The 23,275-nt window shown below is 36.3% G+C and overlaps 1 protein-coding gene across 3 annotated transcripts in view; it reads right to left on the reverse strand.

Moving 5' to 3' along the window:
• The window catches only part of BMPR1B (bone morphogenetic protein receptor type 1B), a 209,840-nt gene that overhangs the window by 160,006 nt on the left and 26,559 nt on the right, over positions 1-23,275 (reverse strand). For 2 of the 3 annotated variants that reach the window (XM_065062384.1, XM_065062385.1), the window contains one exon: positions 9,778-9,848. The exons of the other annotated variant lie outside the window; for it this stretch is intronic. The gene's annotated coding sequence lies outside the window, so the exon portion shown is untranslated. The remainder of the gene's footprint in view (positions 1-9,777; positions 9,849-23,275) is intronic. 3 annotated transcript variants of the gene reach the window in all.

Below are 23,275 nucleotides of genomic sequence, written 5' to 3' on the forward strand. Positions count from 1 at the left end.
AATGATTACTGAATTTAAAAAAAAAAAATCTTATCACACACAATCAAAATCTTTTGGCAAATTTTAAGGCCTTAGATCTGATGGGAAACTACCACTTCTCTTCGGTGGAGCCTTTAATCTCCTACCTGTAGTTCATTCAGCTCCAGCTTAGACTTGACAAATTCCTGCCAGCCTTGCCATGTCACTTGATAATAAACTGAAGGGAACTAAAAGCTGAAGCTTTTGATGAGTGCTTGCAATTACATTTTCATTTCCCTTTGTCGACTACGTACATAAGTGCTGTAAATCTCTATCATTTTAAATAAGGTCTTCAAGGGAAATTTTGGCAGCCAAACAGGAACGTGCATCATGTTTGAAGTACAGTAGGTGTGTGGTGCTTTGGGTTTTTTTTTCCCTTTTAAATCTTTTGGACTCAGATCTGAAAGTTTCAAACAAATTCATTGCTCGCCTATCTCAGATTACATTTTAATTGTAGCTTTTAACTACACATAGGTTAATGGAGGAAAACTGAAGAGAAAGTTCTTTGAGTATACATTCAGATTGAGAGACTTTACTGGAACAGTTTGTCTTGCACTGCTGAACTTCATATTGATGTGACACCTGTAAGTACTGTTAAATGCAATTGGGGGAAAAAAGCCCTTTAAAATAAACTTCATGTATTTCAGAGTGTTTTTAAAAAATTTATCTGCAGTGTATAAGCATTTAAAATCCAAATGTAATTTCACAATTCATGGTGTTATGGAAACAACCTCCCAAATCTCCATATATGCCACCTCTTATTGTGTAAAGGGGTTTTTTATTCTTTTAAAAATTCCCACACTATGTGTATATATATATAAATATACATTTAGATACATATATTTATATTTCCAACACTAGAAAGTCTCATAGGACTACCTGGTGATCTTATTTACTGATTTATTTTGCTTTCAGCCATCAACAAATTTCTTCTCTCCCAGTCAATAAATATTATGGCCTTCATAAAAAAACATTCTCTAGGTGGCCTTTATTCATAAAGCCTCATTGACAATATTTGCACATCTGTCTATAAACACTAGAGATATATGTGGAATAAAAGTATTTATAGGTTTCATGTGGTTGTTAGTGTTTTAAATATGTATCATTTATTTGGAGAAAATCTGCATCACTGCAAAAAGCTCAAGACTAAAACCAGTTTCTTTCAGCTTTGACAAAGTGACGCTCTCTGTTGTTGCAGCTTTGCAATATTCATTGCAGTTAGTTTTTCCTTCTTGAGCGTGATATTTATAACAAACATAATTAGGTAAATGCAGATGGAAAACCATTAAAGTAGAAAGAAGTAGGAATCACCTATTACATCTGCTTTTCATAACAAAGGGCTGCAAAGACCATACCGAACATTCATTCCCATTTATCTATGGCCATATTCCCAAGAGGGAAGCCCAACATCTAACCTGAGAAACTGCAAGGTGTCTTAGAGGCATAAAAAAGGAAATCAAAATGAAATAGGAAAAACACATGCTCCAGAAAATGTATAGAAAATTAAATATGGAAATAAAATATTTTAGTATTAAAACTTACAGGAAACAAGTATGTAAGTACTCAATTTGTGAATTATAATATACCAGTGTGAAGATGAAGATATTTGAGGGTGTTGATGTCTTATTATTAAGAAAATGTTTCATTAGATGAAAGTGGTGGAACAGCGCATCTACACTAAAGAATTCACAAAACAGCTACCTGTAACACATATTGCTGCAAAACCTGAAAGGCAGAACTTTTGAAGAGCTGAAACTGCAAAAATACATTTCTAGCATGTAAACTAACAGAAAAAAAAAAAACATAAAATAACATATTGAAGGAGGATGCTGTGAACAGTGCTCAACCACCCACTGCCATTGACGGGTGAGGACACACCACATGTTCCCCTTGCTGCACAAAGTACTCCAACGTCAGAGGCAATCTTGAAACCTGCACTCAATAATTCCAAACATACATATTCTGATGGGAAATGTAAATATGAAGGCATACCTATTAGAAGAGAGCAGTGAGAGCAATGACTTGGACATTTGACCAAAGAGAAAGGCTTGGAATTATAGCTGTAGACTGTGCTGGAAACTTTAGGACCAGTATTAAAACACAGCAGATCAGTACAAAGTAAGTTCATGAAGAAGTCTGACTCAAATGCTCATAATAATTCTTTTCCTTGAGCCACTGAAATCTGTTCTCATAAGGGCTCTATTTATTCATTCAAGTTACAAATCTAATTTTTCACTGAAGATATGAATCTAGTATATTTTACAAAACGAATGACCATAACATTTTAAAAAGTTACCTAGAATTCAGTTAAAAGTTCTAAATACATCTTAAAATAATCCATAAAGCCTAAAAGCTCCTTAAATCAGTGCAAGTTCTCTAGACTGAAATACTCAAATTTATATTCTAACTTAGAAAGCAATTGATTCATTCACAACATATTCATTTCTACTTTATACTAGGAATTTTATGGAAATTGTCAGAAAGGTCTGGTATCTAAAAGAACCATTTACTCAATTTTCTGTAATTCACATCATCTTGACTTCCCAACCATACTATCCTACCCTGAGTAGGGCTTGAAATGTTAAAAGCTTATATGAAGTTATAGTCTTGGATCCTATTACCTTTATTGAAAATTGGTGCTTGATTTTTGTAGACCTTTTAAAATCCAGAAACAGAGATGTATATATTAACTCCAGCAGCATTAGGCTTCAGATGGAGCTAAATAACTTCTTCCCAAAGCAAGACACTTGAAGCTAAAACATAATACACTGTGTGATTAGCAATTAGTTATTTCATCCTAAAAACTTACATGGACAATTTAAAAAACCTGGTTGGTACCTAGCAGTATTTGAAGATCTTACAAATAGTTTACAAAATATTTATATCTGCACTGTATAAAATAAATATCAATAAAGAGATTATAAACAGAAGAGCCTGTTTAATCTTTCCTATTAAAAGAAGCAAAGACCAAGTAGCCAATAAATCTTACTGTTCGCAGAAAGCACAATGCATTTGAGAGCTGTTTGCCAGCTGTAAATTTTATTGTTATTACTCACAGTATTTTTCAAAAAATCATAGCATCATATCACGTGTTGTATAAAACCCAAAAGCTGTCGGGCACCTAATTTCTGTCATTGTCAAACATTAATCTCCTCTCGGGACATGTCAAAATAACTATCAGAGAACTGGTGAGACTCATTAAATATGTGAACTTGCTTATTAACTGCTGAGAACCTCACCATTTCTAACCATCATTTTATGGATTTATATGCAAGTTAATATTACAATCTTGATTTAAACACATTTGTATATGGTGCCCTTTCCACATAGCATATTTGTATCCTTCCAGCAGTCGCTTCCACAAGCTGTTAAGCAAGAAAAAAACCCCACATTTTACAGTGATATCCCTCTCTCTTCAGAATGGTTAATTAATCAAGTCTCAGGGTAAACAAACAAACAAACAATCTTTTCCCTGTTCACTCTCAGGATCTCAGTCTCTCCTCCAGCAGCAGCTTAAGCATGATTTTTATCTTCATCCCTCAAGTCTGGACAACTGAGTTTCTTCCTGGAATTTAAACTAAATTAATTACCACCATGACCAAAACAGCCCTCCCACCCTCCAGATCCTTGATGTTACTCTTAAGGACAGTCATAAAGCTGCAAAGACAGAAACAGACCACTGAATGGCTTTTAAACAAATGCTACCACATTTTAAACACATGCGTGTTTGCAAAAGCTCTGAGCCTCTATTGCTCAAACCACTTGTGGTTTCTCAGCACTTCTTTTTTGAATGATTGTGTCTTTATAAAATAAACATGTTTCAGACTACATTACTTGCATGTCTGTTGGGAATAATTATAAAATTAGCTCGTTCTAATTTACACTTGCGGGTTTTAAAAACATAACCAAACAGCATAGTGAGTCTCCTGGTGAAACCAAAGCCTGGCATGTCAAACATGGTTTAGATCATGCACATGGACTTTGATTTTCTCAGTGCAGCAGTCTGATCTCTACAGAAGGCTTAGTCCTTTGATTTTCTCTCCTAATTCTCCGAATAAGTATTTCCATTTGTAGGTCTGCAGAGACATTTTGATTCATTCAACGTGCCAATAGGCTATACAATATATTATACAAATAATTCAATTCCAGACACAGAGCTGTGATTATCAAAATGTGGTATCTCCACACATAGTTTCAGCAGTTTGCAATATGTTGTTCAGCTGTAACACATACAGGAATTTTGGTTGCTGAATATCTCATTGTCCCAAACGTGATGGAGGGATGTGCTACGGTTCCAACTTTGTTACCTAGGAACATATTTAAGGTCCAGCTAGTGCTCTCCAAGAAACAAGACTGATTTTATTGTGTCCTTCAGTCCCGCTGATTTCGGTGATTTAAATTATGGTTTTCCAGAAAGATAAATTATCACATTATCACAATGCTTCTGTTGTACTACCCTGGCACAGCACATTATATTTTTTTACATTAGGTAGTCATGACTACAGATAATAATTTTCAGGGAACTGCAGCAATCAGCTTATTTCCAAAGTGTTTTCTGCTATTCTAATAGAAAACACTGGTCGATGTAGTCAGTATTTTAATAGTGATGTGCCAGGATTCAGTTGAAATAGTCTCAGTCAGTAGTAGCCAACTCTGGCATATAAAAATCTTCCTCAGTATCTATCTCTTTTGCTCTGGACTTTCCACCCAACACCTTTTCAGCACTGGACTTATAACTCCATAAATCCACAAAATGTACATTTGTAATTAAAATTATCCATTTCACATGATGACATAGGTTTGTTTCCACTACCAGTAGCTACAACAGCTTCTGTTAAGCATCCTACAGCATGTATTTTTATCCAAGGCCAGGGGAGATGCAAATCATACTTTCTGTACTGAGATAAGGAGAGTTTAGTCTCTGTGTTTACATCCTGCTTTTGATCCTTCAAGGCTACAAAGGTTACATTACCCTGCCTTTGCCACCACAACTTGTTTTACCTTATTTTCACCTTTTCACAAATACCTGAACAAGTTGTTTTCCTTTCAATCACATCAAAGCTAACAGTTCAGTCAGCAGCTTCTCCATGCACAGTCTATGATTTCAGACTTGTTCTACATTTCCCAAGCTGTGTAAATTCTCCTTCCTCTTGTTTTTTTTAAATAGTGTTTTGAGGGGTTTGGGGTTCAGTTTCACTTGGGGTTTTTTTGGTACCACTTCTCCTGCAATATAAATATATATATATCTTAAGAGAATGTCATTCCCAGCCTGCCCCAAACTTTAGTCCTTCCAGGTCTAGTAATAAATCAATACCATCAACCTCCCTTTCCCCCCGTTGCTTAAAAAAGAAGCACTTTAAGGACCAAATTCTCTCAGCGTTGGGGTGGTCCATTCCAGCCTGGTTTCCCAAATCCTGCATCTCACCTATCAGCAGGAGATCTAATTAAATATTGCTCTCTTCATAAGAGCACTGGTGATGGAAAGGTATTTGTGGATGGATAAGAAGGCAAACCCCTGGATTTAGTCTTCCTGAGCCATCTCCTGCCTCCCAGGACACCTCCTGCATCTCTAGTTTGAGAATCTCTGTACTTGTCTTTGTTGTGCATACACACATACATGTGTGTGCATATATGTGTATGTGGATATATGAATATACATATATCCTATACACAGAATATTTATCTATGTACATGTGTATATAGAATACATACATATATACATATGTTCTATACATATATAAATCATATAGAGACACACACACACACATTTAAGCAACTGTGCAGGATTTAAAGCACCATAACCTACACTGCCACTTTTTAACACCCTTCACAGCGTATTTTTCCAGCACATTCTCAGGACTTGATTCATTCTCTAACCCATTATAAAAGTCAATAGTAAACATTGTATTTAAAGGGCTGAACTACACATGTGGTATTTCACCAGCATGGTTTTTCAAGTGCACTTGAGTTTACCTTCTGGCTATTCTAAAGAATGAGTAACCTGTTCCACTCCAATCAGCAACATCCACTCCTCCCCCAGCCTCTCTCTTCTGTGCCAGTCACCTTCAGACACAAAAGAAAATCAACTGTAATATGAGAAAGAGGTGATTTTAAACAGATACATTCTCCAGCATTTATATTTTATAGTAGTCACCTTTCCAAGCTGAAAATTGCTTACCAGTCATCTGAAATGGACTATTTTGTTAGAACATGAAATGCGGAAGGTAACGATATTCCCTTGCACAATTTTCTACACAAATCAGCCTTGCTCTGTTGATATTTTTTCTACATTATAACATGCAACTCAGACATGCACTGATAAACTGAAAGTCATGAGAATGTTTATTGAAGGATAGTTCCCCATCCCAAAACATCATACACATCACCCATCCAGCAACCCCACTGCCAGCTACATACAGTACTAGAAATGTAAATGCCACACAGTTCTTCTCCTTCGATGGATCATAATAGATCCTTCCAATTGCGGTTTACTATCTGTTTTAGAGACCTGGCTTTATATTTTGATAATTATCTTACAATCAATTAGTGGAAATAGCCAAAATAAACAGGTGAAGAAAATGTCCAGTTCCTGTAAAGTTAACCTCCTCCAGCAAAACAAACATTTCAGCAGTATTCAAGGGCTGTTCACACTTCAGGAAAAGAGCTACCCTATTTTCCTACTTCATTTCTGATGTAACTGCATTTTGTTTCTGAAAATATCACAAAGCAGATCAAGCTGCTTTGAGGCAAATATTATTATTAGGGCAGCATTTGCTCTCTGACGTGGTCTCTGTTCAGGGAGAAGACTGAGCAGAACACGCACCTGCCCTGTTGTAAACCAGATGAGTATGAAGAGTTCTGCTGCCCCAAGGGGTTCTTGATTTTGGAAAAGGGTCAGGGAAGAAAGAATTAAGATGCACATGGGGAGGACTGTTGATTTTGGACGGGAACTATGTTGCAATAAAAAAAATTACGCCATTTGTCATAACCGGGAGGGAAGACATAAATGAATCCTGCAGCCATTGCAAGCATGTTTAAGCTGAAGAAGTAGTTATGATATGAGGAAGCATCCGAGCCTACAGACTTTCTTCCAGAGATACCATCAGCTAACTCTGCCTGTATAGCTCAAGTTCCTCGCACAGCTACACATGAGCACCCATTCAATACAGCCAGAAGCTGCCACTGATTACTTTGGGGAATTTCTGTCATGAAGTACAATTCTTAAACCCTACTGGGTACTGATAAACTTGAGTATGAACCCCGAGCTCTTCCACTCCCACAAATTAACTAAGAGCAAGCGAAGTGCTGCTGCTCTGTGCACCCATAGGGAACTGCACACCCAGAGACTTCAGACATACTGTTTCTTTCTAAATAAAGTACAGCGAGTCAGATCTAGCCCATTACATATATCACTGAGCGAGGCTTAATGGATGCGCAAGAAGCACGGAGTAATCTCTAAGGAGGAATAACTTCTCAATGTTCCAAAAATGCAAAAGCAGGCTGTTTCACCAGAGGAACGTGCTTTATACAGGCAACTGAGTCTTACAAGGGTAGAAAGAAATTATTTGCCTTTAACCAAGAAATTAACACAGTATGTACAGTACTATTAAATATTTAAGGCTATTACTTTGAATTAGTTCTCCAGTGCAGGGAGGAAGGGGAAAAAAATAAAGGGAAAAAAAAAAAAAATTCAGACTCAATTAGATCCTAACCCAGTAAATTCTCATTTCCTTCAACATGGGGTTTGCCAGAATGAGATTAAGCTTAGGCCATATTAATTTATCTGTAAATTATTATTAATACATTTTCATGTATGTTAGCATAGCCATTTTTCCCCCTGTACCTTTAGCAATCTAACACTGGAACACATTCCTTCACTACAAGTCCACAAGTTCTCCAAGAGATGTACCACTTGAGCAGGAGAATATCTTTCTCCTTTCATGGCTGATTGAGAATTCATTCAACAGCAATTTTACCTTTGAGATGAGAATATACATGCTGAGAAAATAAACTAAAGAAAAAGAAATAAGTCACAGGATGTGAACATTCAAAATGACGGGCAATGGCTTCACAAGTAGGGTATCAGGGCTTCACAAGTCACAAGGTGGGGAAGAACAGAAGCACCAGGGTACGTTAGAAATATCTTACTGAACTCAAGATATTTTTTTCTTGTATCTATCAATGCTTAAGGGATCAAAGCTAAAGCCTAAATTCAGAAAGCAGTCAAATAATTGGAGATAATATCTTGATACCTCAAGTATTTTAATTGTATGTTTTGCTAAGTAAGAAGTCAATGTAACTCTTAATGTCTGCCTACCCAGAAAAATCATAAAGGTATGAAGGTGATTATAACTCTTTCTCATTCCCTGAAGTAGTAGGTTATAGTACAGTGAGCATCTGTAAATTGATAAAAACAGCATCCACACATCGTTGCATGATTATGCTCCTTTAAACTACTGCTCAAAAAGGTTCCATAATGCTTGCAAAGAAAACCTCAAAATCAGCTACATCAGCACAATCACACAAAGCTGCCTTTCAGTGAATCTTCTGAGTTCTCTTCCAGTTTGCTTGAGTTTTGAGTCCTTTTTCTATATTACAAACTATTTAACTTTCAAGAAACAGACTTACGTCTTGCTGTTCTTAATCATCTAAATATTAATATACAACTGGAGCCTTCAAACCACCATCCAGTTAAAAGCAGGCTGAACCAGTCCGAAGTGGATCTGCAGATATGGTGGCACAATTCCTAGTGATCAGCTCATGCTCATTAAAACACATTACCAACCTCAATTAGAGACCACAGCCCCCATCAGATGAGCAATGGTAAATGACCATGTATGAATTCCAGCCCCTTTGAATAGAAATTGAAACAGGCTTGTGTACCCTACCTTGACAGATGGTCAATCTGCTATGCATGTGGTAACTGTTAAACCAGACCAACCCCATTCTTTGCAGTTGTCACATCAAAACTGCCTACAAACACTTGTTAAAATTTGCCAATGGAAATACAGAAAGACAACGCTATGTTGATTTCTGCATCAAAAATTGCAACAAAGAGGTCAACGCTAAGTTGCGTGCTATACCTTTAAATGTTTCCTGCAGATTAAATTTAATACCCTGCAAAATTTATAAGATAGCAGACATTTTAGCATGAGACAAAGCAGGAGTCGTTGGGGAAAACACACCTGAGAAGAGTTCATGAGTTTTGTCCCAATCTCTCTCTCCTACAAGCAGAAAAGGAATAGGCATTTGCTGCCTGCTTTTGAAGGTATATCTCAGATAAAATAGGTCTCAAGGTCCTTGTCTCCCCGCATCAAAGCTCTGCGCACTCTTGTGACAATACAGGGTGCTAAAGACAGCATCAGGCAAACTATACATTTTGTTTAAGAAGTGGCATGGACAGAAGTCTACTGTTTTTAAGAGCTCTCGCCGATGAATGTGTGCAAGCACAATGAACTTGGGCAGGCCAGTTCAATGGCATACAGAAAATGTCACAAGTTCCAGCAGCAGAACAAATCACTATCCACTTTGTCACGCTGATCTATGGGGACTTGCTTATCTCCTGAGCTTTTACTGATACCTGTGGTAGAATTACACATTCCATTCCCAATACAAGTTATGTTATCACATATTGAACTTACAACAAAGCACAGAACTTGAAAAATATAACCCAAAATAAACAAACCCTCCATTGACAAACTTTCTATGAGCTTGTAATAATGAACAGTGTCTTATCTTTATCAACAGGTGCTGTCTTACCTTTATCAAGGAAAGCTGAAATGTCCCTTTCTCCTATTCAGCTCCCAAGAACAAAAGAAATGAACTCCACCCTGTGGGCAAAGAACATTTTTTTTAAATGATTGGTGATATTCTAAAAGAAGGTCTAATTCATTACAAAATAATATAGACCTTCCGATTCTGGTACGATACTCAGCTAAAAATATAAAGATAATCTGGAAAAAGAGCTCACTGATGGCATATAGCTAGTTACACATTTACTACTTTATTTCAACAAGTAACATGGTGAGTGCTCCTATGAACTGCAGCACACTGGTAATGAAATATCATTAATACTATTTTACAAGGAAAATTACATGATTCTTTATTAGGACAGCTTCCAAGAGAAACTCGTAGTACTGTAACCCACAGGTTTCCTTTACATCTTAATAGAAAAAATAAGAAGAATAAAATATAATAATACGGTGCGCATTACTAAAAGTAATTTCAGATGCCATAATAATTCACATATCTTATAAACTAAGGATCACCACTCCTCCTTGTTGTAACACAACCCTAAATGTTTCCATGGGAGTAGGGTGGGATTCGCACGGCAAAAGATGCCCTAAGTCTTAGTTAGGGTGACATCAACAGTCTCATAAGCAGCAGAGAGATTGAGATTCGTTTATTCTGAGATGTAGCCATAACAGCTTTACTGAAGTCCTCAGTAAGAGCAGTTTCAGTCAGACACAGAGGACTGAAGGCAAAGCTGGAAAACCATTCACAAAGGCTAGAAGCAAAAGATAAAGAGAAGATGGAACAACAGCTACAGAAGGATGATGGCGATGAGGGCTGCTAGAGAATGAACACATTACATGCTTGTATTGTAAGGAAAAGCTACTTGAACAAAAGGCACAAGAGCTCAGAGGTGAGGAGAAAGAGGATGACCAGAGCTTTTGTTTCTTTACTCTTTCATTAACTACTCCATTATCACACTAGAATGTGAAGCAGAAATTATTCATTTAGACAGCTTCCCTAAAATCTTTACAATGTCACTGCTTATCTTATCTGAAGTAGTTTTACATGTATCAACACCAATTCAAGAGTTGCAGAATGGCTCCATTTCACTCCTGCCCCAAAGAGTGGCCAAATATTTATCATTTCATTCACAATACTGGAACAGCTAGAAATTTGCAAGGGCAGAAATACAACTGACTTGCTGATTATGGCCCGATTCAAGTAGCTGTCCTTATTCCTACAGCAGTTTTATTATTCTACACTTGTTATACTCTGTTGTTTGAAAGGAAAACTTAATGCTCTTTGTTATTAAAAAAAAATACCTATGTAATGCTTCTGATTTTTAAGTGCCACTAATCAGATGCCGCACCTACATATATATATATATATATATATATATATATATATATATAACTTTTTTTCATACGCAAGTTGCTTGTAATGACATAGTTAATTCACAGTGTATGTTTCGGTTTTGTTTTTTCCAGGATAAAAGAAAATCTCCGAGCATTTTGTTCATACTTGTTCCGTGAACATTCATGTATAGAACAAACCGCTGAAGTGAGTTGTGATCATTCAGTTTTGCTTCTAATTAACAGCTTCTGATGCCCAAAATACCAGTAACACTAGCAACATAGAAGCCCCAATGCACTCATAATATATATTTCAACTTAGATTCAAAGTCAGAAGAATTACTGACTTCACTCTTGCCCTTAATCTAGGTTTTATTATTATTATTTGTGATCTAGAGAAGATGCCTAACAAAAAAGGGTCTCAGTTAGTTTTTGACCAAATGTTACCTGTATGGGCTGGGTTAAAATGTAAATATATTTATTCATTTTATTATTGGGAAGACAGAAAAACCTAGAGTGAGTAATAAAAAAAATACATAAAAAAATAAGCAATACAATTGACGCTGTGGACCAATATAGCTGTGACATGACATCCATGTGTCTGATCTCAGAACTGATACATAACCAATACAGGAGCCAAATAGGTCAATGACCATTAAAATGTAAAGAGGATTCAGGTAGCATCCTCTCTAAATTGCATCCAAAACACCCGTAATCATCAGCTAATTTATTATTCCCCATAAAACCTGTAAGAACAGAAACAAACTTAACCCTGGCTGACCCAATTCACGAGTAAACAGATATTATGGCAATAAAAAGCTGGGAAACACTGAAGTAACCAGAAAAGTATCCCGTTTCATAAGATCAGGAAGCTTTTTGCCACAACTGATACTTGTCTTGACTGCTTAAATGAAGCTAAATAATATTCTCATCAATTTCTCAGAACTCTTTCAGAGCGAAGACCAAAGGCCCTTTCCCCCTCCTGCCATTTGCAGGCAAAGGAAGAGAGAGAAGCACAGATTGGAATAATTACACACATAGTTGGGGGCTAATTAAACAAATTACTCAGAATCAAGAGTTTTTTAAATTTATGGAGAAAATTAATAGATACCATCAGAAAGTTTCTAAGGGAGACAGATTATAGAAAAGTATTTCAGCTTAAGGAATATGAGAAATATGACATTTCACTTGATGCAGCCTCTGTGAGGCAAAAAGACCGAGCCGTCAGCAGAAATGCCTATGGAATTTTTTTATAATGTATGTAAACATAACATATGTAGTTTGAGTGTAGAAACCCAGGTAATTTTTATGGACATCAGTTTTCAACAGTGGCTTCTGTTCTCAAATTATACAATGTTATGATAGAATTAAATCCGTTTCATGCATTTGCAGCTGTCTGTACCTACAAATTTTATCAGAGAAAAACATAGCTGCAACACAAAGAAAGAGTGGAGACGTCATTTTAATAGAAAAAAAATATATATATATTAATCTGAAACAGAGCAAATTCTTCCCCTCCTGTTAGCCTACGTGATTTCATAAGACAGGATCAGAGATATCAGCTTTGCTAAGATTGGGGCAATATCAAGTTTGTGATTTTAAACTGCCGTATCAGTGAGACAAGCAGAAGGCTTTAAATAAATGAAAATAAATAAAAAGAAGATTCGGCAAAACGGCTGAAATCGCACAAATGTTCAGCTGAGGTGAATGTTTTTCTATACTTGTGGCACTGCAAATTAGTGCTGAGAGATTCTCCAAGGTGCAGGCACTAAAAAAACCAACAGGTGATCTCTTATGCAAAGAAGTCCTTGTCTTGCTTATGCTTTCCCAAATCCACCCATAATACATTTTCCCTGCCATGCAGGCATTCACACACCGAGCCTCCTTTGCTCACTATTAGAATGACAAGCACCTATTTAAGTAGCCAGTATGAAACCTGATCCGTTTGTTTTCGACTGAAATCCACACACACACAAAAAAAATCAGACTGACTTTTGGAATAAAACATTCAAATATTTTCTCAGTATGAACAGACTAAACTCTGCCCTTCCAGTCTGAAAAGTGAAACAGCAAAGGAAAACAGCAGAGTTCTGTTCCTAGGGTTACAAGGAGCACAGGAAATTTGGCTTCAAGTACCTGCAGGGACTGTTCCTGTGGCACACAAGTGTCACAAATCAGATGTCTGAGCAGTAAAGTGTAATTCAGAATTCATGAGACTAGCTCAGATGATTTATCCCAGGATTAACGAGATACAGCATAATCATAAACAAGTGAGATGAGAAGGACTGCCATTGCTTGGCATTGGAAGGGATTCAATTGTTGACTTTTTTGACAGTTTGGGGAGGAGGTTGTTTGGTTGGTTGTTTTTTTGTTTATTTGGGGTTTTTGTTTGTTTTGTTTTGGTTTGGTTTGCTCAGTTTCTGTTAATAGTTTTCTTTATTTGGTTTTTAAAGCGAATTATAGATTTTCTTTCCATTGCATAAATCTTTTGATATTTGAAAGAGTGATAAATAGCATCAATATATAATTAATAATCCACTTAGCTTCAAAGGATTTTACTGCCTCCCTATCAGCAGAAATGCAGTAAAATTGTACTTGTTCCCACTTACTTCACGGAAAAGAAACCAAGAAACTAAACAAATGTAATCGCTTTAAACAAAGTCAGCTTTTGAAGGTTTTCTACAAAGTTCGAGTACAAACAACATGAGACAGTATAAATATCCCTTAAGTCTACGTGGCTCTATTGAGACTAATCAGTTGTCAATATTAGAATACTGAGTCGTGGAATTAATACTTGAAACATTCTAGTGTTGTTTTAACTCCAAAGTAGAGGAGAAAAAGCGCTAGAAAAATCATGTGTGTTGACGTTATGAGTCATCTATTTATACTTTTTTAAACTAACTACCACCATTAGTTTGAGGCAGGTAAATTCGAGGGAAGGGACAGAAAATACAATTCAAAGGACGAAGATTAACAAAGTAACAGTGGCTTCCACCTACACTTTGCAACTGGAAATTCATTGCCAGCCTCAGCACAGACTGAGCCCCAAAGAACTATTTAGCTCTTTGTACACATAGTGCCTGACACTCGTGATAGAAACGCTGTGCCTGTGCTGCTACATTTTCCACATGGAACTGATGGAGACTTTTATTAGAGATGTTGAAAGGAGCCCTGGGCTGTGGACTGTAAATGAGAGCACTGAGTGCTCCGTGAAGACGACACCAATACCTACACCCAGGTAGGTTTGGGAAGGCGGAACAGAAAAATACTGGTGACAAAATCACATATGTATATTTCCAGCGCAGCAATTTAAAACCATTACAGCTTACTCTGACTCCAATGGAAGCAAATTAACTTATTATTTCTCTCTCTAGTAATTTCTTCTGATGTATTTGAAGAGTATGATCTTTTGAAAAAGAAAATAGTCTTTCAGCCTTTCCTTAAAAGCTGTGTTGCCATTCTTGGTTGTGATGCGCTTACTTGTGAATTGCAAAATCAAAAATTGGATGGAAATCCTGGGTATCCTATTAAATTATTGCAGAAGTGTTTAATGCATCTATTTGTATGCTTCAATGTGTGGCTTCTTGTTTGCTTTTTTTCCCCACAACAGAATGATACAGGTAAACCCTATTATTTTTTTAATAATTATAGCATAGAGTTTTTCTGAATTAAGTGTTGTCCTAGACATTCCTCATTCAACTTCTGTAGAAATTGAGCCAACTGACTGCTGAGGATTTAAATTCAGGCATATTTTGGGTTATTATGGACTGAGCAACCTGATGTGGGTGAAGATGTCGCTGCTCTTTGCAGGGGGGTTGGATTGGATGACCTTTGAAGGTCCCTTCTGATCCAACCCATTCTATGATTCCATGTATATTTGAAGTGCATTTTCCCCACCTCCCATGGCTGCCATGCAGTGTTCAAGTGGGACCTCCAGGACAGTGGTCCAAAGAGGAATTGTAAGCCCAACCCCTTCTTGTCTCCTGCATCATAATGTGACATCCACCTGAAATACGTAGATGATCTCAGACTCATAACTTGCTCTGCGATGTTTGACCATTGTTGGTACAGCAGGTCACAAGTATGGAATGCCTATTAAAACAAAAACATATTTATCCCATAAAGCAAACTTCTAAATAGTGTCTGGGTGTGCCTCTAAATTGGAAACTTCTTCCATCAAAACAATAGGATTACACCACTAGTGAAATACATTTTATTATTTACCCAAACACATGGTAAATCCACCATGAAAGAAATAGCTATGATGGGAGGTTACAAAAAATGTTACAAAACTTCAATTTTTATTCTTCTTTTTATAAGTAAGGCAAAAATTGTAAATAGAAAGAAACACCCACAGGAGATAGAATTACAGGTCATTTCAGGCTGATGCAGTGAAAACCAATGAAGCTAAAGCATTCAGCATAAAACTCAGAGTTATTTCTAAATCCTTCCTTATGCATGATGTACTATTACCATTTTAACCAGAGAAGAAGATCTATTCTCTCTTATTTTCAGGAAGACCAATCTGCATGCAAAAAACTGTAACTCAACAAACTTGTTTGAGGAAATCTCACACTAGTAGTAAACCACTGGAGTAAAAAGTCATTTGTGAACCAAATGGTTCAAATGGCAAAACTGCACCTCGCTACAGCACAAAGCAAGTTACTAATTCACTGCAGTAGAAAGTAATTTGTGAATTGAATCACAGAGCATGTTTCCTCTTGCTTTCATTTGGCTAAGCAGCAACCCTAGGGTTTGCGCATGTATATGTTGTATATGTGTAAATAAATATATATGGAAATGGTATGAAGCTTGGGAATGATTAGAAGGCTTTATGCCAAGGAAATATTGCGTAAGCAAGAAGAGTGTATAACATTACCCTTGAATAATTAAGGGTCAGAGGGTCAGCCCACGCCTGCAGACCTTTCCCCTAAACGAGGTGACTGCAGTGACCTCCTCAGAACCTCCTGCCTTCTGCTGCATTTTTTGCCCAACTCTGCTCCAGGTTTTCCACGTAGTTGGAATTCCACAGATGGTCCCCATCACCCCCAAAGAAATGCTCTTTCCAGATGAACTGCCCAGAACAGGACTTCATTTCTTAGACAGCAGAAGGTATATTTTCCAGAAACTACGGTTCCCAAGAGCAGAACTAATACTTAATCATTCTATAATCTTAGAAAATCTGGTAGCAGTTTAAAAACATTTTCACACACTGATGTTCCAATAAATGTTTCTGAGTAGCATTTGATACCTGTACATTAAAGTATTTGGGTGTCCCTTCTCATCATTTCAATATGAATAGCATATTCTTAACAAAGCTTATGCTGATATAACGCAACTGAAGTTTCAATTAACTAATTTAAACATGGTATTCTAATATCCTTTAATAAACACATAGAACAGCCAATAATTCAATAATCCAGTCTCTCCTTTATCTTACACTTTATTATATTTGTTGATGTTAATCACTTGCTAAGTTTATTTCCTCCTCTGTGTTTCTCAAAGTTCCTTTAAAATCGCTTCAGCAGAAGACAACATTATGCCATGAAGATAAAAGGAAAGATATTTTAGTAGATAATCTCCCAGCTGAAGTGTCACACCTCAACAAACACAGCTGTGCCCATAAACGCTCTTCATGCCATCATGGTTTAGAACGACACCTACACATATACCCTTTGGCAAAAATAATCCATGTTTATCACAGAACATTCACATTCAGGTTCCACGTTTAGTGATCCTTTCCATGATTTCTGCTTGCATCTCTGGTTGAACGCTCTAATTCCTGCATTGTACATCCATTCTAGACAAGAGGCAAACCATAGATTTCTTCCTTAAAATAAATCAGGTATAATTAATAACAGAATAATTATTACAAAGAAATAAGTTGTATCGTCTCTGTACAGACACATTTCTCTCATACATGCTAAGTGGACTTACTGAGCATGTTTATCAGGAAGGAGATGAGAAATCCTGTAACTCAGATGATACAGAAATGTATATAAGGAAAATCTTTAATTTCCTACATTAGTATAATACTTTAAGAGGAAGTCATCAAAGAGACGTAAAAATGAATAGAATGAGAATAAAGGAAATCTTGATTTAATCATTGATTGTTAATCTCCTTTGCATTTATACTTCACTGACCTTAAAAAAATGAATGTCATTTTCACTGCCTGTTTAAACCACTGAAACAAACATTAAGTCTAAACCAAATTAAAACAGGATTTTCAAGTAGTGAAATAGCTCTACTAAAGATACCTTATGCGAGTGGTAAAACAGATTTATCCAAATGGTCTTTGATTCAAAATGAAGTTGTTGAATAAAGAATTTTCTATTAGAAAGATTTATTCGAATTGTGGTTCAGATTTTGAAACATTTCAGTTCACTGCCCCAAAACCTTCCCAGGATCTTCACAGAGTATAAGCAGCATCATCTGCACCTTAAAACACAATTTGTTAAGCAACCAAAAAGCCAATAATAGATATATGAAGTTGGCACCTGCTGAGATTTTTAAATCATAGAATAGTTTGGGTTGGAAGGGACTTTGATAGGTCACCTAGTCCAGCTCAGGATGGTTGGAGGAGGAGGACGGCAAAGGGCTTATGGAAAATGACCCAACAAGAAGTACGTCAGCACCGGTGAAGCCTGGAAAGAACCTGCAAAGTCACTCCTACAAGATAAGGAGATTCCAAGCTTTCCTCTAATGCTAAATTTAAGTTATCTGTTGAAGATTCAGTCTCTGAAAATCACAATGGTAACTGTTGAACACTTTTTCTTCAAATGTCAGAATTCAAGTTGCCTCATTTCTCTCTTTTTAAAGAAACACACCAAATAAAATTTTTCAAGGCATCTCACTTTTAATTAAATGTTTTACGTAAAAAAACATTAGAATTTCTGCCAATCTTGAATCTTTAAATAAGATTAAAGACTCTACTTCTGCTAAAACAATCTTCATGTTTCTAGACTTTTTATTTTTACCTTTTCAAACAATTTTGGCAATGCAGACGGACAAGTGATTTTTCTTCGTTTCCCCCACTTCCATTGTAGCTGACTCAGGCTTGATTTCAACTGTCTGCAAAATATATTTGGTGTCTGGACTACTAATCCACAGAGATTTCTTTTTCAACTTGTTTTCTTGGAAGGTGATGGAATCAATGCTATTACTGTTATTTTCAGAAAAACTGATAGAAGTTCAAAGACTACTGTTTTGTTTTAAATAGAGCCAGCCTTTGAAATTCAATTACCTGCCAGTGGTCTCTCTGAAATGCCTTTTTAAGCAGTTCACATAACATAGCGAGTAATAAACATAAGGCAAAACTCTAGCAAGTATGAAAAGATAGGAAAACACCCACATGCCATTCCAGCCTGTTTCAACTTACACTTACAATATAAATCAAGCATAAGGTAACAGTAGCTTAACTAATTCTATTAATCTCTGTGAGTAAGCATTTCATTTGGCCATTTTCACATCCTGTAATTATTCCAGAGGAAACGCAGGTTAAAGGTTCAACTAGCACTTAAAATGTCTCCTAAAGCATAATTATATCTACAAGACTTAGCCTGTGGGTAAAATTGGGAAACCTATAACACAAAGCATTTTTCTCAAATACACTGTGGAGTCCAATTATTCAAAATAATTTCTTTTTTATAATTAACACTCAGTCCTATGCAAAGTGTATCTCAAAATGAAAAGCTATCTGCACCCTGCATGATTTGGGCCATGAAATGGTATTATTCAGATAGAATAAATGCTTCAAACAGGATGAGTTCTGTCTTCAAGTTCATTCAAAGGAAGCATCAAAAATGCAAAAGTCAATTGCTCAATTCAGTAGGGGATTGAAATAGGGGATCATTGCAACAGCACAGCCCTGTTTGTTAAATGGAAAAACATGGTTTCGCACAAACACAAAACACCTGTTTGCTTTTCCGTGGCTTGTTTTTGGAACAGAAACTCATTTACAAAGATGGCAAGAGAGCCCGCAAACTGTGTGTCACGAGGTACCTGTTTAGATAAACTGTGTTCTTAGTAAAAGAAAAATAAAACACCAAAAATCTCCGTAAACTGAAATTGCATACAGTGGGAAAAGGCTGAGATGAGTATCCAAAACAGGCAGGAATTCAAGTCAAGTAGATAATTTACTGCACAAGAATCTTGCAATTCTTTTATCTAGAGTCATCTAATCTCCTTCTTCTCATTAAATATGCACAATGAGTACTACATACAGTACTCATTAATTTGAAACAAAAATAAATTCCATTAATTTGCCACTGACAATTTAGAAGAGACATAAACAAAAGTCTATTTGTTTCCCATTATGAACAAGGCTCTGATTTTACTCAGCTATGACCTCTGATTTTGGATGTGAAAACACCAATAGGAGGTGTTGATAATGAACTTTGTAAGCACCAATTCAAAGTCTGGTTGCTGAAAAACAACTACTTCACAACTTATTGCAAGTGGTGCAATGAATGGAATCTGGCAAGCAAGTTCCAAGGTTTTAGTTAAAAAAAGCATACACAACTTGAAAAAGTCATGAAAGGGATGTTAATGGTAAAAAACACCAAGCTCTCCAATTAGTAAATAGTGGAATTAAGGCTGTTCATGAAGCATGAGCTAATTTTCCTATGTGTTCAGTGTAATGGCTTTGCTCAATATTGTATATATTAAAATATAATAAAAAACAAAAATTAAAAAAAAAAAAGGATCTAAGAAATCACCATACCACCAGATACAAAAAGACACTATTAAAAATTTGGAAAGAGGAGTTTCAAAACATCCTACCTCACTACGATAGCGTCAAGCTGAAACTTAAATACAAACCAAAATGTCCATAAGTATTGAGTAAGAATTTTGGTTTACACAAAGTTTCCTTTATTTATTTTTAAAAACATTCCACAGTTTTACTAAAAAGCCCCTAAACCACCCTAACTGGTTTTGACATATTTTTAGAGTTCTCCCACTGTTTTCCTTTCCTTGGCAATTTTTCTTCAGAGTTGCATTAACATCTCACTCACCAACGCAGACGGCTAATGGATCTCTATAGTTATCTGCCAAAGGTGGGAGGAACCAAAATACAGGCAACAGAACAAAGCCCAAGATGGTTTACGTTTCAAACACTCTTCCTGACCATTTTGACCTTCCAGCGTGCAGAGTACAATGATATCAGAGAGCATCTTAAAAGGGTTCCCCAAGTACCTTCTAGAAGATAAAATATAAAGCTGTAACTATTCAGGAAGATAGCTCTTTGCCACTAAAAATAGTTTTCTGACTGTTTCTCACACAATCCAGTTTATATTGATGATATCTAGGGGATGGAGAGGGAAGGGAAAGAGTAAAATGTGGTTTCCCTGATTCCAGTCTCAGGAAATGATGGTCATCATTTAAGAGCAGATAACTCCAAGGTCTCCCTGACTATTCAGCACTACAGGGCAAACTCTGCACAAGGGCTAACTTTGCTCACACTGCTCCTGCATGCTACAAGGTACTAACCTTTTTGTTAACACTTGGTATTCAGGTCTTCTTGTTCTACTTCTGTTTTCCCAAGGAAACTTTTAATCACCAATGTAATCCCAGGGCAGCAACTGAGCACGAGATCCTGTCCCAAATGTAGGTCTGGCTTTTCAGTTCAGAAACCTACTAGACCTATTCACCCCCACTTATCCTAAATCTTCTGATCACTGCTAAGATATTTAGTATCTTAAAACATACGAGTGTTTTTCTGACTTCTTCTTTATAACCTGCAACTATAAAACCAGATTTCATATGGTAATTTTATGGATCCAATAAAAGCAAGCATCTGGTACCTTCTTAGATTTCATTTTTCTGAAGAGATCTGCTCATCTGTAAGAGTATTTCCCGTAATTTTGTCCTTTGCAGAATACTTGAATATATATGGTTTCATTTACAGAGTAAATGAACACTTACAGTGTTACCACATCATATGGCGATGCAAACCCTACGCATCTAAGCCTACAGTCTTGTAATACATTTTTACACTGGTGAAATTCCACTACAAAGAAATCAGGACAAATATTACTACAAGGACATGTGGCAGAGTAACAGCAGGCGTACCACACTGACAAGGCTTTTCTATGAAACAGCAATGGCTATTATTGGTATTAATTACTCAAATAAAAGCAAAACATGGTTGTCAGGTTGACGTGTTCAGCATTTGAGAACAAGTCTTTTGGTTTTAGCCACTTCTCACACAGCACGTCCAGAACATGTCAGTCCCAGAAGCACAAAAAAATCACTGTATCCCATTTTTTAATAATTCCTCGTGCTTTAAAATTGATTTCTTGTGTTTTCTTCATGTAGTGTAAATGAACACGTACAGCCAAACACACGCATAAATGGCACAGAATTGTGAAATAAACACAAATAAGTACTTAACTTTTACAAACCTTGGTTTGGACTTGCCTCCATCTATTAATGTTACAAAGTGAAAGACTCAATATTTAAGTTGTCTGTTTCACCTAAACGTTTATCATACATTCCAAAGCATATGACATTAAACACATTGTAAACCAAGCATGTAAATCAATGGTATAATTTATTTTTTTTAACTACATAAATTAGTATTTCTGGATAAGAGTATGTCTTCTGTGGTAGGTGAAGTGATAATTTAGCTGTTGCTATTAGCTCACCCTCTGAATATAACTTCCAGATACCACATCATATGATTTGAAATGATCCTCAAGCAGTTATTATCAATTTGACATTTACACTGCTGCCATTAGTGTTAATTTTCAGTTCTCATTCAGATGGACAAGGATTTTAACCTAATAATTACAATAGTAAATAGCCTACTAATACTAATTATAAAAGTAATTATGATTTTAATTAACATTACTATTATATTAAATGTAATTAGTAAAAGAGTAATTATCAGTACAACTCATCCTTGCAATTATAGAGGCTAGACCTGATTTTGTGTCATGTAAATGGTACATTTTCTGTGCATTTCCAACAGTTACTTTTTCTAAAGACTGGAGATTCAATGACTGAATTTAAAACATTTGGCCCTATTGTTTTTACTCTCCTGGCTAAATAAATCCTGGTTCCACAGAGAACAGAAGAATTCTGTTTCTTTATTATCAACTTCCTCTGTGATACATAAAGTGCTTTTTAAAATACTGCCAGGTACTAAAAACAGATTTAGCATTTTGTTAAAACAGGAAGACTTGTAGTAGATGAGCTCCCTGTCACCCATCCATTTCCAGCTGTTTTTATTTATATTACCAAACTTTCCAGATGTCATGCTCTTCATCTTTTCTCCCCGCGAAACAACAAAGTGTTCCTCTTGCAAGCTCTGCATACCTACCGTTATTTTTAAGCATTAAAATAATTTTTAAATGACAGATGTCTTAAATTCTTATTTTCTGTAGAGATTTCCAAGGCCAGCATTCACCAGTTCTCTCTTGCAAACTACCTAACAAAGAGGGAAAGAAAAGGGTAGCGTGCACTTGTGGATGCAAGGATGTGGGTGTTAGGAAATAAAACTAAAGGTAGTCTTGCCTCCAGTGAGCTATTTATACACCTTGAAGGGAGGAGAAGCAAAGAACAAAACAAATGCCAGACCTGCAGGTGTGCTAACAAATTAAAACTGGAGCAGGAAAAGAAAAAGTCTGCTATATCCTCTCAACCTCTGCTTCACCTCAGCAATCTCTGTGATGCAGCCTTTATTCTAAGGAGAGTTGCAATGCAGTCAATCTTACTCATGAACATGCAGTGAATGTCTACAGAGGTTGGCATGACCCTGCTGCCCCAACCAGTGCCAGCTGGCACCAATTACAGGAGTCCAAAACTATCCTAAGCTATTAAAGGATGGAGAAATGAGAAGTAGCTGTTCCTTGCTTGACCACAATCAATAATTTGAAAACAGCCATTACTTGCGACTGCAAAGTATTTCAGTTGTAAAAGAAGTTTTCAACAGTATGCGGTACTGTCTTCTGGCTTCTCAGGAAAGTATTGAAGAAAGGGTCATTCAAATAATTTGTGTCTCTACCTATGTGATTTCTCTCAGTACAAGTCACTCTAATGCAGTAGAAAAGAAAATACCTGTGCTGTCATGTGGTCTGCATCAAAAACATCAGAATCACAAATGCATCCTTAACTCACCAAATAGTATTTTATCTCTGTATATGTTCCATTTGGATGTTTCCATATC

Source organism: Columba livia, chromosome 4 (genome assembly GCF_036013475.1).
Source record: "Columba livia isolate bColLiv1 breed racing homer chromosome 4, bColLiv1.pat.W.v2, whole genome shotgun sequence".
Classification (NCBI taxonomy): Eukaryota; Metazoa; Chordata; class Aves; order Columbiformes; family Columbidae; genus Columba; species Columba livia.